The 14,365-nt window shown below is 44.3% G+C and overlaps 1 protein-coding gene across 2 annotated transcripts in view; it reads left to right on the top strand.

Moving 5' to 3' along the window:
• Positions 1 to 1,603: 1,603 nt before the first annotated feature.
• Positions 1,604 to 14,365, top strand: part of AGT (angiotensinogen) — a 122,500-nt gene continuing 109,738 nt past the window's right edge. The window contains exon 1 of one of the 2 annotated variants that reach the window (XM_069234442.1): positions 1,604 to 1,807. The gene's annotated coding sequence lies outside the window, so the exon portion shown is untranslated. The remainder of the gene's footprint in view (positions 1,808 to 14,365) is intronic. The other variant, XM_069234443.1, reaches the window with a different exon arrangement.

Here is a 14,365-nt window from a genome sequence, read left to right as displayed (position 1 = left end):
CAGTTCTGGATTTACGATGCCAATAAGTCTAACTCAAGAAAATGCGAGACCTATTGCATTGCAAATGCTTGTCTTTATTCTGGACCTACTGAAGCTCTTCTAGCTTGGTCTTTTCTGCCTGTCACTTCCCAGCCTGCTGAAGGTGCCTGGATATACTGGATCAGAATTCCCTCTCTACTCCTAACCAGAGGGTAAGAATACTTTGTGCATTCATTTAAGTAGTTAAAACTACTGTAATTAATACTAAACACATATTTGGAATTCAGTTGGTGTGCTCAGTGTTAACACTTTGATGTCATTGTTAATAACTAGTGTTTATTATGCAGCATGACTTCTTGATTTTTCTTTTTACTTTTTACTGAGTATATTTCAAGGTGTTATACTAGAGCAGTTCTTTTACTTGGAACAAGGCATTAGCTGCCAGCCAACAATTAATCTGAAAGATAAAGAGTGTTTTGGAGGCCAGATTTCTACCTCAGACCAAGAACCAAGCATTGGGACAAGTAGGAAATATATGCAGGCTTATCTGTGGCATTACTAGGGGGTCCCTATACATTCACATATCTGGCAGAAACGCCTGGCCAAAATATCACAAAAGAACAACTGAAAATGTGCTATTTTGTGGTTGCAGCATTTTCTGCATAAATATAGATTTGTCACATCATCCATTATTTACCTCATAATTTGCAGATGTTAACAAAAGCAAACAGATCAAAAGCTACTAAAATCATCTACCAAACATGTTGTTGCACAGCGAGAGGACCTATGCAAATTCCATTTGGTTTCCTTTATGTTGCAGATTACTGGATACAACAAAGTTGGCAAACTAATGCCAATGAGTAGAAACCTTTGGCAAGAACATTGGCCAATATTTAAGAAAAAGTGGTGCATCAGTTATGGTGCGCCAATTTTGACGCGCCACTTTTCTTGCGCCACCGCTACCAGCACCGAACGACACCATGGTTGTGCCATATTTATAATATGGCGCACCATGGCGGTTGTTAGCACAATAGCATCATCATTTTTTATGTTATTGTGGTGCTTTGCTACACTAGCGTAAAAAATGTTGACGCTAGTGCAGCAAAGTGCAAGAAGCCACATAGTTTACTATGGGAGTAGCATTTTAACAACTGCTATGATCAGGCATTATAAATAACACCAAACATGGCGTAGGGAAATCTTTTACATTTCACTGCACCATTATTGCGGGCCTCCTAGTACCAGAACGCCCCCCCCCTGCATATATTATTCCTGGCGCCGGCCTAATGTGGCGCAAGGGGTTACAAAGTGGGGCAATGCATGCATTCTATGGCGAAGCAGAAGAGCCACTTCAGCAACCCCTTAGCTTGAAACAAAATGGTGCTATGGCACTGCTAAGGTAAAGCTTGGGCTCTTAAATATGCTCTATTGTTTCTTGCCACATAATTTAATCAACCCTGCCGAATAATTGAATCCTTCCCTGCCGCATAATTCCAGCATCTGGTGCAACACTTTCCAGCAGAAGAAATGTTCTTCTCCCCGGAGCTGGCAGGCACGTGAAACGCAGTGTGACTTTCCCAGCAGGAGTGCACTCGTCGGACGTTTGCTTTGTGCTGTTGCAAGAGGAGGGAGAGGGCTCTGACGAATGGCAAACAGCGAACGGGAACATCAGAGAACATTTGGGACAAGGGGCCCCAGATAGCTAATATATAACCCCAGCTGGGCTTTTTTTGATTCTACACCAAGATAGCAAGAGGCGGTGCTTCCAGCATCATACACCGACTGTCGAGCTCGAGGGCTGTCCTGTAACTCTGAGCTGGTTTGAGAAGTAAGTACTTCTTTATTGTAATACTATTTTTTTATTTACTGCCATCATGAACATCGCACCTATACGAATGTTAACATGTCTATTTTGATTTCAAGGTCAAAACACACACTTTTTGTGTTTCATTTTATAAATATATTCTCATTTGTATTTGATTAGCTAAATGTCTGAGTAATGGATACATCTGGACTTGTCTCCGAAAACATGAGTTCTTTCTATAATCTTGGAGTGTAGAGTTCTGTTTTTTAGTTAATGTTCTTTCAGGTGGACATAATAAGCCATGTTAGTGCTCTATTAAAATAAGTATTGTACAATGTGAGTAATCACATTGTAGTTTTGCCATATAACTACACTGCACAATAGAGAATAGAAAAGACCACAAGCGTGCACCAGAGTTAAATGTCTTATGTTAAGAATCACGAGCCGCGCGCCTGTTCTTACTTTCCGAGAGGATGTAACCAAGCACATGGTCAAGTGTAACTCCTGGGAAACCTTTCAGGCAACACAAAAATGTAGCCTGAATGGAATTATGAAAACGTAAATACTTGGAGCTACCATGACAAAAAGTGATATGTAGTAATCATTAATACTAATGACGTATGTCACTTCCATAATTAGAGGTAAATGAAACATTCCACCCATAGGATGGACGTATCTTCAGTCCCAAAATGATTGCGCCGCCTTCTGTTTTTTCATCGTGTTGTGGTAGGTGGGTCATCCGGTTCATGGCATGTTGTGTCAACTATTGCTGACGACTGACAGGACATTTATACTACATTTCAGCCAATTGGTGCGGTCAAGGTATAAGACCATGACATAGATTTTGTAGTACTTGGGGTTGAATCAACGCTGGTGGTGTAAGTACCTCAATTCTGCCCTTCCTTTCGGCCAGATTGAGGTTGTTCTGCCCAACCCAAGTCACAATAACTCATTGCTTTAGTGGCAGTTTTAGTTGATCTAATATATAATGGCGCCCACTAGGACCAGCTACAGCATACGGGCTTTTCAAACATCTGTTTACAATCTGGAATACATATATTCGGTAGAGTAAACCAAGGTAAACTCTATAGGTACCATTTGTAGCCAAGACGCATCATTATATGTTATGTCTTGCGCTAGTGCAAGAAGAGAGGCAAACCCAATGAGCGCCTTCATTTATGCCTCCATGTTAAGGGATGGATCGTTCAAGCTTTGTTCTAAGAAAATATTACTTAACCTTTGAACCTAGGGCAAAGAAAGAGGATGAAAAACAACGTTAGCAAAACTCAGCACAGAGACAATTTAGTTAGACCTCTCAAATGTTGCTGTTCCCCATCGACATAACATGTCTGTGAAAAGCACACATTCATCCCCTAATGCATAATGTCTCTGAATAACAGATGTTTATTATTAACTAACATACTGTAGTCATTTTGTCAACCTCAGAAAGACGGAGTATGCCCACTATGGATTTGAACCTGTGACCATAATGTCAAACTCCAGACCCCACCAGACCAATCATATCATTACGACATTGTAGGCATTGCCTCCTTACCCCATGGCCAGCGATGGTTCTTGTGGCCAAATTGCAGGGCATTTATTTAAAATAGTACATTTGTTAAGCCAAAGTAATAACGAGGGGTGAAGGTAGTAATGAGGTGGTTGTAGTGACATTCAAAGTAGCAAAGCACAGCTGCAAGACAGAAGTAAGCTTGTCCAAGACAAAATTACCCTACCCTACTGTTTAGTACAAGAGCAGGGGCATAATGCTGTCAGTTTGCTCTACTCTTGGAAGAGCACAATCCCTAGTCACTATGGCCTTTTGGTAACACCTCCTTTCTGAGTTTGATACTACACTAGCAGCACAAATGAAGCAAAATGTATTCCTGCTCCAGTGCAAAGTTCACATGAAATGGCTCAGTTTGACGTCCTTCTAAGTCAATTACTTGCACTGGAAACCAGTTCCAATGTGCAAACGCGATCAACTGGAGTTTCCACTGCAGTGCTTTGTTTTTTAACACGTTTCAATAAGCAGAGCTAACATTTTCCATTAATAAGATAATTTGTTTAAATTTGAAATAACAGTCTATAATGTTCGTTTTTTGTTTATTTATACCGCAGAATATATTGTCTCTCTGAGCAACTGGTGAACTCGGATACTGGATCCCACTCTCCTGGTCACAGAAGCAAGCAGTAGAATATTTATGAACTCTCAAACTGATTAATTTTTATTTGAATCCCTTTTGCTATTCCCATCCCACTACAACGTTCATTTTACAGAATGATAGACTTTAAAAAAGTGGCTCTTGTTATCATCCACTTCCCACTTCACGTCAAAGTTGAGCACGAATGGAAAACGTGTTTATTATATGTTGACTGGCTGTGCACTGCACCCAGTGTTAAAAACCTAAAGAGTGCCTTTCACAACCAATTTAAAACAAGCGTTCCTCTTCAAAATACCTGTTTGTAGTGCTTTCCCTCGAAGGACGACACCATAGAACGACCCTAGGGAGTGGGGAGGAGAAGTGTTACCCACTTGTATTCGGGACCATTTGGTTTATCTGACCCGTGAGTCAGAACTGTGATAAATGCAAAGCCTGGGGAAATAGGCGGGGTTAGTAAAAAGATAGTGCCTCATTTACTAGTTTTTGCCGCAGGGTAGCACAGCAAGGGGCATATTTATACTCTGTTTGTGCCAAATGTGCGTCAAAACGTTTGACGCACATTCAGCGCAAACCTTGCCCCATATTTAAACTTTGACGCCCGAGCCCACGGACGTCAAAATTCCTCCGTGTGAGTCATTTTTTGGATGCAGGAAACTGCCTTGCATTAATGACATGCAAGGTAGGCATTCCCGCCCAAAAAATGACTTTAAGGCCTGTGCGCCTTCTTTATACTCCTGCGTCATTTTGACGCACAGGAGAGGGCGGGCCTTAAAAAACAGTGCACAGCCTGATGTGCGCCGTTTTTTAACGCCTGGGTCAGGGCAGGCGTTAAGAGATCTGTGGGCTCACTTCCATGGTCTCTGACCATGGAAGGAGTCCAGAGGTGCCCGTCCCTGCCCCCAGGGACACCCCCTGCCACCCTCGCCCACCCCTGGAGGACACCCATGGATGGAGGGACCCATCCCAGGTAGGTACAGGTAAGTTGAGGTAAGTATTTTTTTAAATTTTTTTTAAGTGGCATAAGGAGGCCTAATTTGGGCCCCGCTACATGACACTGTGCCCAATGGCCATGCCCAGGGGACAGAAGACCCCTGGGCATGGCCATTGGGAAAGTGGGCATGACTCCTGTCTTTGCTAAGACACGAGTCATTTCAATGGGGGTTGTGCGTCAAAAAAAATGGTGCAAGTCCGGTTTGAGGCATGATTTTTGCCTCAAACCTGACTTGCACCATTTTTTGACGCACAACCCCCATTTTCCCCTACACCGGCGCTGCCTGGTTTGAGTCATTTTATTTTACTCTGACCAGTCCGCAGCGCGGTCTAACGTAATTCCTTAAATAAGGCACCCGCATGGCGCGTAGGAATGGCGTTAGCCGGCGGTAACATTTTTGACGGGCCCAAGTCACTTTGCTGCACTGCCTGCTTGCAAAAGGAAAGGGCAGGAATGTGCTGCAATGAAGAAATATGGTGCATTCTTGTCTCTTCTGCCTGCACCGGCGCATGAATTGGTGCATAGCACCAATGCAGGCACTTATTGGCACCTATTGTTTTTGTGCAGGAAGGCAGTTATAGATGTGTAGATGTTGTAGATGTTTTGTGTGTTCTCTTTCAATCTCTGGGTAAAAGAGGAATGTAGTATTGTCCCATGAAAGACAACATCCTAGGGTGGAGAAGTTTTTCCCCCTTGTATTCGGGACCATTTGGTTTGCGTCAGACCTGTGATAAAGTCAATGCCCGGGAAATGGGCGGAGTTAGTAAAAATAATGTTTGCAAGCACGAACATGCTGCATCCGCCTGGTTACTGGCTCTGAAATCCATTTGCAGCACTGCACTGTTAATCAGTTATACAGAGTGTTTACCTGTGGGTCAACTTTGTCTCAACTTTCCTTTTCACTAAAAAGTAGTATATGTACAACATGTCTTCACTTTAGTTTATGCTTGTGACCTGGTGGCACACTGGTGTTTGAAATCTCAGGGCCTGTTTATGAGAATGTGCAGTGTTGCAGTGTGTGACAGGGAAAGGGCAGGAATGCACCATATTTAAGGCAATAAGGCACATTCCTGCCTTTTTACCTGCGCTGGTGCACCTTTGGCAGCGTAGCGCCAATGCAAGCAATTTTGCACCATGCTGCAAAGGTGTCTGCATTGCATGCAGGTTTGGTTTGTGCAGAAAGGGACACCTTCCTGCACTAAACAATCCTTAGAGCCATATTCCTCTTTCTATGTGTGCTACAAAATGCAGCACACATAGAAAGAGGAAGTAATGCCTCACCTGAGAAGGTGTATCTTTTTGGCACATTCCCAAGTCTACCAGTTCTGGTAAATCTTGGAATGCATCAAAATCCATGGATGTTGCATGGGAACACCCACGTAATGCCCATGAAATGCCTTCCTAGGGCAGATGAAGGCAATGCAGCGATGTGTGCTGTGTTGCTTTACTCCAGATTTATGGATCCACTCGGGGCCAGGCAAAGTGGTCTTGCGTGTCTTCATAAATCATATTTAAGGATTGTGTGTTGCTCTGGCACTATGTTGCATGGTGCAAGAGCAAAGCAAACTGGCTCATAAATAGGCCAACCACAGTTTTAGTAGCTAGAAGAAAGCCTCCAGTGGATGACTGTGGACCTAAAGACAGCAGAAAAAAACCTTTCTATTATTAGAGAGTGTGGTGGGGCACAGTACCTAAGCCCAGCCCCTGACAACTAATCAGCAAGACTAAATGCACTCACAGTGGAAGTGCACTGCGTGACTTTTGTTGATGCTAAGAAGATCAAGTAGTTTTAATGCATTGTACAGTCAAACGATATTGACCATCAGCAATTTACCTACAATAAACATTAAATCTATATGATGCTCTTATGGCGTATCCAGTTGTGTATACACACCAGCAGTATTAAAGTTGCACAAACAGAGCATTATTGTCAATAGGTCTGTCTAAAATATGATTTGTTTTTTTGAAATAGTGACAGTTTCTCCATCTGTGAAGAAACAATCTGAAATATATAGACAGTCTATTTGACTGTAACCTTTACTTCTAAGCATTATTGTTGGGTCCCATGGACCAACGGGGTATTTAAAGATTTAACCAGCCCCCTTATTAAACATCTAACCAGCCCCCTGGCAACAGTGCTAATGAAGGCATCTAGAAGAGTCTCCCAAGTCCTGGCCAGGGCCTTAAATTGTGGAATGGCAGTATTCAGTGCAAAGACTCCTCACAGGAGGCTGATAACATATGTTATGACTTCTAGCTCACTTCACAAACTATAACTTTACTGCTTGACAATACATGTTACACACAACAATGGCATAATGCAAAATTATGAGGGTTCCTGCAAAATATGTTGAGGAATCCATGAGTCTCCAAATATTGCACAAATATTAATAGGACTTAGGCTGAATTGGGAAACCTCTGAAAGGGTGGGCCACCACCCCCCGCCACAGGTTCTGTAGGAGACTGTGTTATGCCCCTGACATACAATGGCGTCATGTGAGCCAACAGCTCCGTGACTGGGTGAACCAGAGTGGGCAGCTGTCCTGCAAAAACTCTAAGGAATTTCTCAATGTTTAGTCCAACTTGTACCTCGGCTGAGCGGACATTATGCGATTATAAAATATGTGTACCTAAGTCAATGCCAGCAGTATTACTTACCTATTTGATGATGGTTATTGTTAGACCTGACAGCCTTAGGGTGGTCACCCCTAACCTTTTGCCTGCCTCCCTCAACTTTCTGGACACTGTTTTTAGGACTCTGCGCACTTTACCACTGCTAACCAATGCCAAAGTGCATATGCTCTCTCCCTTAAAACATGGTGACATTAGATCATACCTAATTGACTTATTAAATTTACTTATAAGTCCCTAGAAAAGTGCACTAAATGTGCCCAGTGCCTGTAGATTAAGTGCTACTAGTGTGCCTACAGCACTGGTTGTGCCCTCCACAAAAGTAGCCCCTTAACCATGTCTCAAGTCTGCCATTGCAAAGTCTGTGTGTGCCGTTTCACTGCCAATTCGACTTGGCATTTAAAAGTACTAGCCAAGCCTTAAATTCCCCTTTTCCTACATATAAGTCACCCCTAATGTAGGCCCTAGGTAACCCATAGGGCAGGGTGCTGTGTAGGTAAAAGGCAGGACATGTACCTGTGTAGTTTATATGTCCTGGTAGTGTAAAACTCCTAAATTTGTTTTACACTGCTGACATTTGGCCTACCCTCATATACTGTTTGATTGGTATATTCTGATCTGAAGGGAGTAACAAGGTCATATTTAGTATGGCCAGAATGGTAATACAAAATCCTGCTAACTGGTGAAGTTGGATTTAATATTACTATTTTAGAAATGCCACTTTTAGAAAGTGAGCATTTCTCTGCGCTTACATCCTTCTGTGCCTTACAATCCACGTCTGGCTGGGTTAGTTGACAGCTCCCTTGTGCATTTCACTCAGACAACCCCAAACAAAGGATGCTTAGTCACACCTGCACACATCTGCATACTGAATGGGTCTTCCTGGGCTGGGAGGGTGGAGGGCCTGACACGTACATGTCAAAGGACAGGGGCCTGCCCTCACACAATGCCAAAACCCCTACTGGGACCCTGGCAGACAGGATGGAACTGAAAGGGGTCCTTGTGCACTTCTAAGCCATTCTTTGAAGTCTCCCCCACTTCAAAGGCACATTTGTATATTTAAACAGGGCCTGTGAGCCTACCAACTCAGACACTTCTGGACAAGATACCACTGGCGAAGAAACTCTGAACCAGAACCTGCAACCTGCCAAGAGAAGCTGCCTGGCTGCCCAATGGACTCACCTGACTGCTTTGCTGAAAAGGACCGCTGCCTTGCTGTTGCCCTGCTGCCTTGCTGCCCTCTGGCTCTGCTGAGAAGTGCTCTCCAAGGGCTTGGATTGAGCTTGCCTCCTGTTTTCTGAAGTCTCAGGGCCAAAAATACTTTATCTCTGCAAAGAACTCCTTGTGTAACGAAATTTCTACACACATCCTGCATCGCAGTGAGAAAATCACCGCAGGTCGAACCGGAACGACACAGCCCGGCTCCCCAAGTGGAAATCGATGCAGCGCCAGTGTTGCGACTGGAACATTGAAGCACGGCCCACTGGATCAATGCATAGCCTAGCCGGAACGACGCAGCCCAACTTCCTGCAAGAAGAATCGATGCAGCGCCTGCTGTGAGACAGAAATTTACCCGCATCACCCACCGGATCGATGCAGCTCCTGTGACTTTGTCCTGCACGCCCAGGATTTTTCTGCATCGCTACCGGGCGTCCAAATACCCGCAACTCAAAGAGGATCCTAGTCCGTGCGACGGAAATCGACGCAAGGCCCTGGCTGTGTGAAAAATATCGACGCATCGTCTGTGTGCGCCCGGAGAAACCGACACACACCTCCCCGTTTTCCATGCATCTCCTCCTCTGCCATCTCTTGCAGATAATTTAGATGCAAACCAGGTACTTTGACCTTGCAAGAGACACTTATCGCTTTTAAGAACTTAAGACTCTTTTTAACATTCTCTAAAGTGATATTACAACGTGTACTTATCAAGTCTTGATCGTTTTGACCTTATTTTATCCAGATAAATATTCTATATTTTTCTAAACCTGTGTGGTGTATTTTTGTGGTGTTTATACTGTGTTACTGCATGATTTATTGCACAAATACTTTACACATTGCCTTCTAAGTTGAGCCTGACTGCTCAGTGCCCAGCTATCAGAGGGTTGGCACAGGATAATTTGGATTGTGTGAGACTTACCCTGACTAGAGAGAGGGTCCTTGCTTGGACAGGTGGTAACCTGACTGCCAACCAAGGACCCCATTTCTAACAGTTATTGAGCCTCTCTTCTTGGCCACACCATTTCTTTTTCTCTCATCCTAGAAACTCAGGCTGAGAGTGAAAATCTAAAATACCCAAATCTGCCAAACATTTTGTTAGAAATGGTGGTCTCTAGTTGTCCGTCAGTTTACACCCTGTCCAAGTAGGGCCTATCACTCTAGTCAGGGTAAGGGAGTTGCACACCTAAGATACCCCTTGCTTAACTCCTTGGTAGCTTGGCACAAGCAGTGAGGCATAGCCCAGAGGCAATGTGTAAAGTATTTGTTGATACACACACAGTAACAGTGAAAACACCACAGAAAGACTCCACACTAGTCAATATTTATCAAACAAGACCAAAACAACAAAAATCCAACATAAAGATATCAAATTTTAAAGTAAAAAGAGTCTTAATCCATAAGAAGTAATGGATACATTGTTTTAGCACAAAGTACCTGGTGTGCATCAAAAATAAAGCTGCATTGGTGAGTGTGCGCCAGAAACTCAAGCAATGCGTTGATTCCTTACTTGCGAGTGAGGCCGTGCCTCAATTTTTCCTCCACAGGGTGAGTGATGCATTGATTCTTTCCCCGCAGGGAAGGGATGTGTCGATTTTCGGATGAGCAGCCTCGGGTCCTGGCAGTGATGTTGAAGATATTGGCACCCAGGGACGATGTGTGGAAAATCGAGATGCATGGCAGCGATGAATCAACGCTGAGCTGACGATGCGTCAATTTCATCTGCGCAGCGTTGATTTTTCAGCCACATTGCAGCAGCTGCATTGATTTTTCTGCCACTCGGCTCCGGTGCGTGGATTTTCACCTTGGGTTCACCAGCTTCTTCTTTCAAGGGCCCAGGGACTAGATGTGGCACCACTTGGCAGGGTAGAGGTCTCAGCAAGCGAGTCCAGGTGCTGGCAGGTGAAGCCTTTGATGGCCCTGGGACTTCAGAACAGGGGGTAAGCTCAGTCCAAGCCCTGGAGAAACTTCACAAGTAGGATTTCAGAAAGCAAAGTCCAGTTCTTTTCTTCTTAAGGTAGAAGCCGCAGCAGCTGGCCAGCACAGCAAAGCCACAGGCAGAGTGGAGGTCCTCCTCAAGCACCACGTCTCCTCCTTGACAGAGGTTCCTCTTGATCCAGAAGTAATCTAAAATTGTGGGGTCACCAGTCCAATACTTATTCTCATTTCTACCTTTGAAGTAGGCAAACTTCAAAGGAAGGTCCTTGTAGTGCACACGTCGCTGCCTCTTCCTTGCCCTGCCCCAGCCTCAGTCTAGGGGGATTGGAGACTGTAATGAGTAAGGTCAAGCACAGCCCTTTCAAGTGCAGGTGTCAGTTCCTCCCTCCCACTCTAGCCCAGGAAGACTCATCAGGACCTTCAGTACACACCTCAGCTTCCTTTGTGTCACTGTCTAGAGGAAATTCACAACAGCCCAACTGTCAGTCTGACCCAGACATGTATACATTAGCCAGGCAGAAGCACAGAATGGTTAAGCAAGAAAATACCCACTCTCTAAAAGTGGCATTTTCAAGTTCACAATCTAAAAATCAACTTCACTAAAAGATGTATTTTTAAAGTGTGAGTTCAGAGACCCCACACTCCATATCTCTAATCGCTCCCAATGGGAAATTACACTTAAAAGGTACTTTAAGGCAATCCCTATGTTAACCTATGGGAGAGATAGGCCTTGCAATAGTGAAAAACGAATTTGGCAGTATTTCACTATCAGGACATGTAAAACACACCTGTACATGTCCTACCTTTTAAAAACACTGCACCATGCCCATGGAGCTGCCTTGGGCCTACCTAGAGGTGACATACATGTAGTAAAAGGGAAGGTTTGAGACTGGCAAGCGGGTACACTTGCCAGGTTGAACTGGAAGTGCAAAACTGCACACACACACACTGCAGTGGCAGGTCTGCGACATGTTTACAGGGCTATTCATGTGGGTGGCACAATCAGTGCTGCAGGCCTACTAGTAGCATGTGATTTACAGGCCCTGGGCACACATAGTGCATGTTACTAGGGACTTATTGATAAATCAAATATGCCAATCATGCCCAGAGTCCTAAAGCCAGCAAAAAGAGGTCAGAAAAAATAGGAGGAAAAAGGCAAAAAGGCAAAAAGGTTGGGGATAACCCAGCAAAAAGGGCCAGGTCCCACACATTTCCAAAATATTCAAAAACTGTAGGGAACTAAACAAATCTGTATTTCCTCCAAAAAAGTATGCTTTTAAAATTTGAGTTGTCTCTACTCATTTGTTTAACATTAATCAGGGGCAGCTCCTCCTCTATGGCGGAGGAGCGTCGTCGTCCCCGTCAGCAGCAGCCGCTGCAAACCTTTTACAATAATAGGATAATAAACTATGTGCACTGTGCACTTCCCTCAGTGCGCATGTATGTTTGACCGGTCGTCTCGGGCCGGCCAAACACACATGCGCACTGTTCTCTCTCCAGCCCTGCACTGTGTTGCCGGGCTGGAGAGAGCAGACACAGGCTCCCAGTCTGGCTGGGAGTGCCCTGGCTGGGCGGTCCCAGCCAATCCTAATGCTGCTCTGAGCAGCATCAGGATTGGCCGCAGGGCAGGCTGGGAGCCTGTGCCTGGAGTGACGAGGGAAAGAGGAGTGGCATGGCCGCAACGGAGCAGGTAATTTTTTGGTTTTTTGACTAATGTTCCTCCCATCCCCCTCGTGCCGCACCTGCCCATGCCCCTTCAGAGCTCAGAGAGCCGCAACTGATATTAATGATTGACATTTATGCTCCCCAGTAGGAAAAAAGGCTACTTGCTCTCCTTTTGAACAATGCATTTTTGTTTTTCCCTTAAACCTATCGCCTGACCTCTATCAAGAAATGGGAAGTGCCACTGCGAGCCACATATGACCATTGAACATTTCTTTTCACTCTCCACACAAATGAAATGCAATACTTTTTAGCTCGTTTACAGTTTTATTTCCTTCTTTCTGTTTTACTCAAAGTTAAAACATTACAATTGTACAATTTGTTGTGGATTGTAGACGGGTCTTCTCTACTATAGTCTTCTGTTAAGATAAATATGTCCCTGAAGTAAGAAAAATGAAGAAATTCACCTTTGACTCAAAACAACAGTAGCTGACTACACACGTGTCAAACTTTTAGGGCAGACAAGTGTGAGATTTAAAAAAAATAGGGGCATATTTACAAGTCCCTAGCGCCAGCTTGCGCTGCCATAGCGTCATTTCTTTTTTTACACTAAGGCAGTGGTAAGGTGGCTTTTCCCCTGTGCTGTATTTACAAAGTAGCACAATGCAAGCATTGCGCCACTTTGAAACCCCTTGCACCACATTCTGCCTGCATCAGGCATAATGTATGCAAGGGGGGCATTCCGACGCAGGGCCCAGTGAAATTTACAACATTTCACTGCGCTATTTTTTCCGTCATTTTTAACACCAGCTCCGAGCAGGCATTAAAATGATGCACCCATTTTAATCAATGGGCCTCCCTGTGCTTTGCTGCAGTAGCGTCAAAAGTTTTGACACTTGTGCAGCAAAGCGCCATAATAGCATCAAAAATGTTAACGCTATTGTCCTTACGACCCCATGGCCTACCTGAATCAGGCCAATTGGTATGTTACATAACACACAATGAGCATCTAATAACATAGTGCAAGGCAGAACTGAGTTCTAAACTTTGTTTTTGTAAAACTGAAAAAAATAAAAATGTTGAGGCCTGTCACATGCTCTATTTCCCCCTTCAAGAATTAAGAACAAAGAGTTAACCTTTGATGTCAGTGGTAATTCTTGGTGGGGGACATTGGAGCATGCATGACAGGCATTAACATTTTATTTTTGGCAGTTTTTTAAACCTCAGAATCGCGTTTCTGCATGCAGGAGTCAGGAGGCAGGAGATTGCCGCCAAGGATGTTTGTTTCTGGTCCAGGGAGGACCTGGCCTGGCAGCTTGAGCTGGACTGTTCCTATGGGGAATAGGGTCAAGACATATGGCTCGGTCCAAACTGGTGTGGTGCGGTGGGTGAAAAAATGATGGAATTAAGCCAGATCTCTGTGACTGGAGACAAATGTTTGCATTGTTCAGCATTCCGTCCATCATCTGTTCTTTTTGCTTATATCCTAGTAGACATGATATAATTATGCTCTCTCTCCAGCTCCCCCCCCACCCCACCCACAACACCTTGACCCTGTTCCCACAGGTACATATATCGATTAGGCAGAAATTGTATGAGGCTTTACTTGAACACTCTAGAGGACAGGCCCTCTCCTGCCTCCCAAGGGGGATCTCTTTGCTCAAATATCTCTTGAACGTTATACAATTACTTTGACATTGCTGTCATGTTCCTCTTGCTCTCACTGTCAGTCTTAAATTCCACATCCTCCATTCTCCTGTGGCCTCCTGCCCTCTTCCACTTCAAACCCCGCCCCACACACAGCCATTACTTTTCCTGCTCTCTCCTTCTGAAACAGATGGTCAGACACCTAAGGAACTTAAACTCACTATGCACTCCTCTCTATCTTGTTCCCTCCATTCTTTTATACTGATTCCTTTTTAATTCCTTCCTGTAGCACCACCTCACTGATGCTTTCAGGTGACCTTCTGGTGGCATAGA

Source organism: Pleurodeles waltl, chromosome 5 (assembly GCF_031143425.1).
Source record: "Pleurodeles waltl isolate 20211129_DDA chromosome 5, aPleWal1.hap1.20221129, whole genome shotgun sequence".
In the NCBI taxonomy this organism is placed as follows: Eukaryota; Metazoa; Chordata; class Amphibia; order Caudata; family Salamandridae; genus Pleurodeles; species Pleurodeles waltl.
Note: the sequence above shows the minus strand (reverse complement) of the source record. Positions and strands in the feature narration are given on the sequence as shown.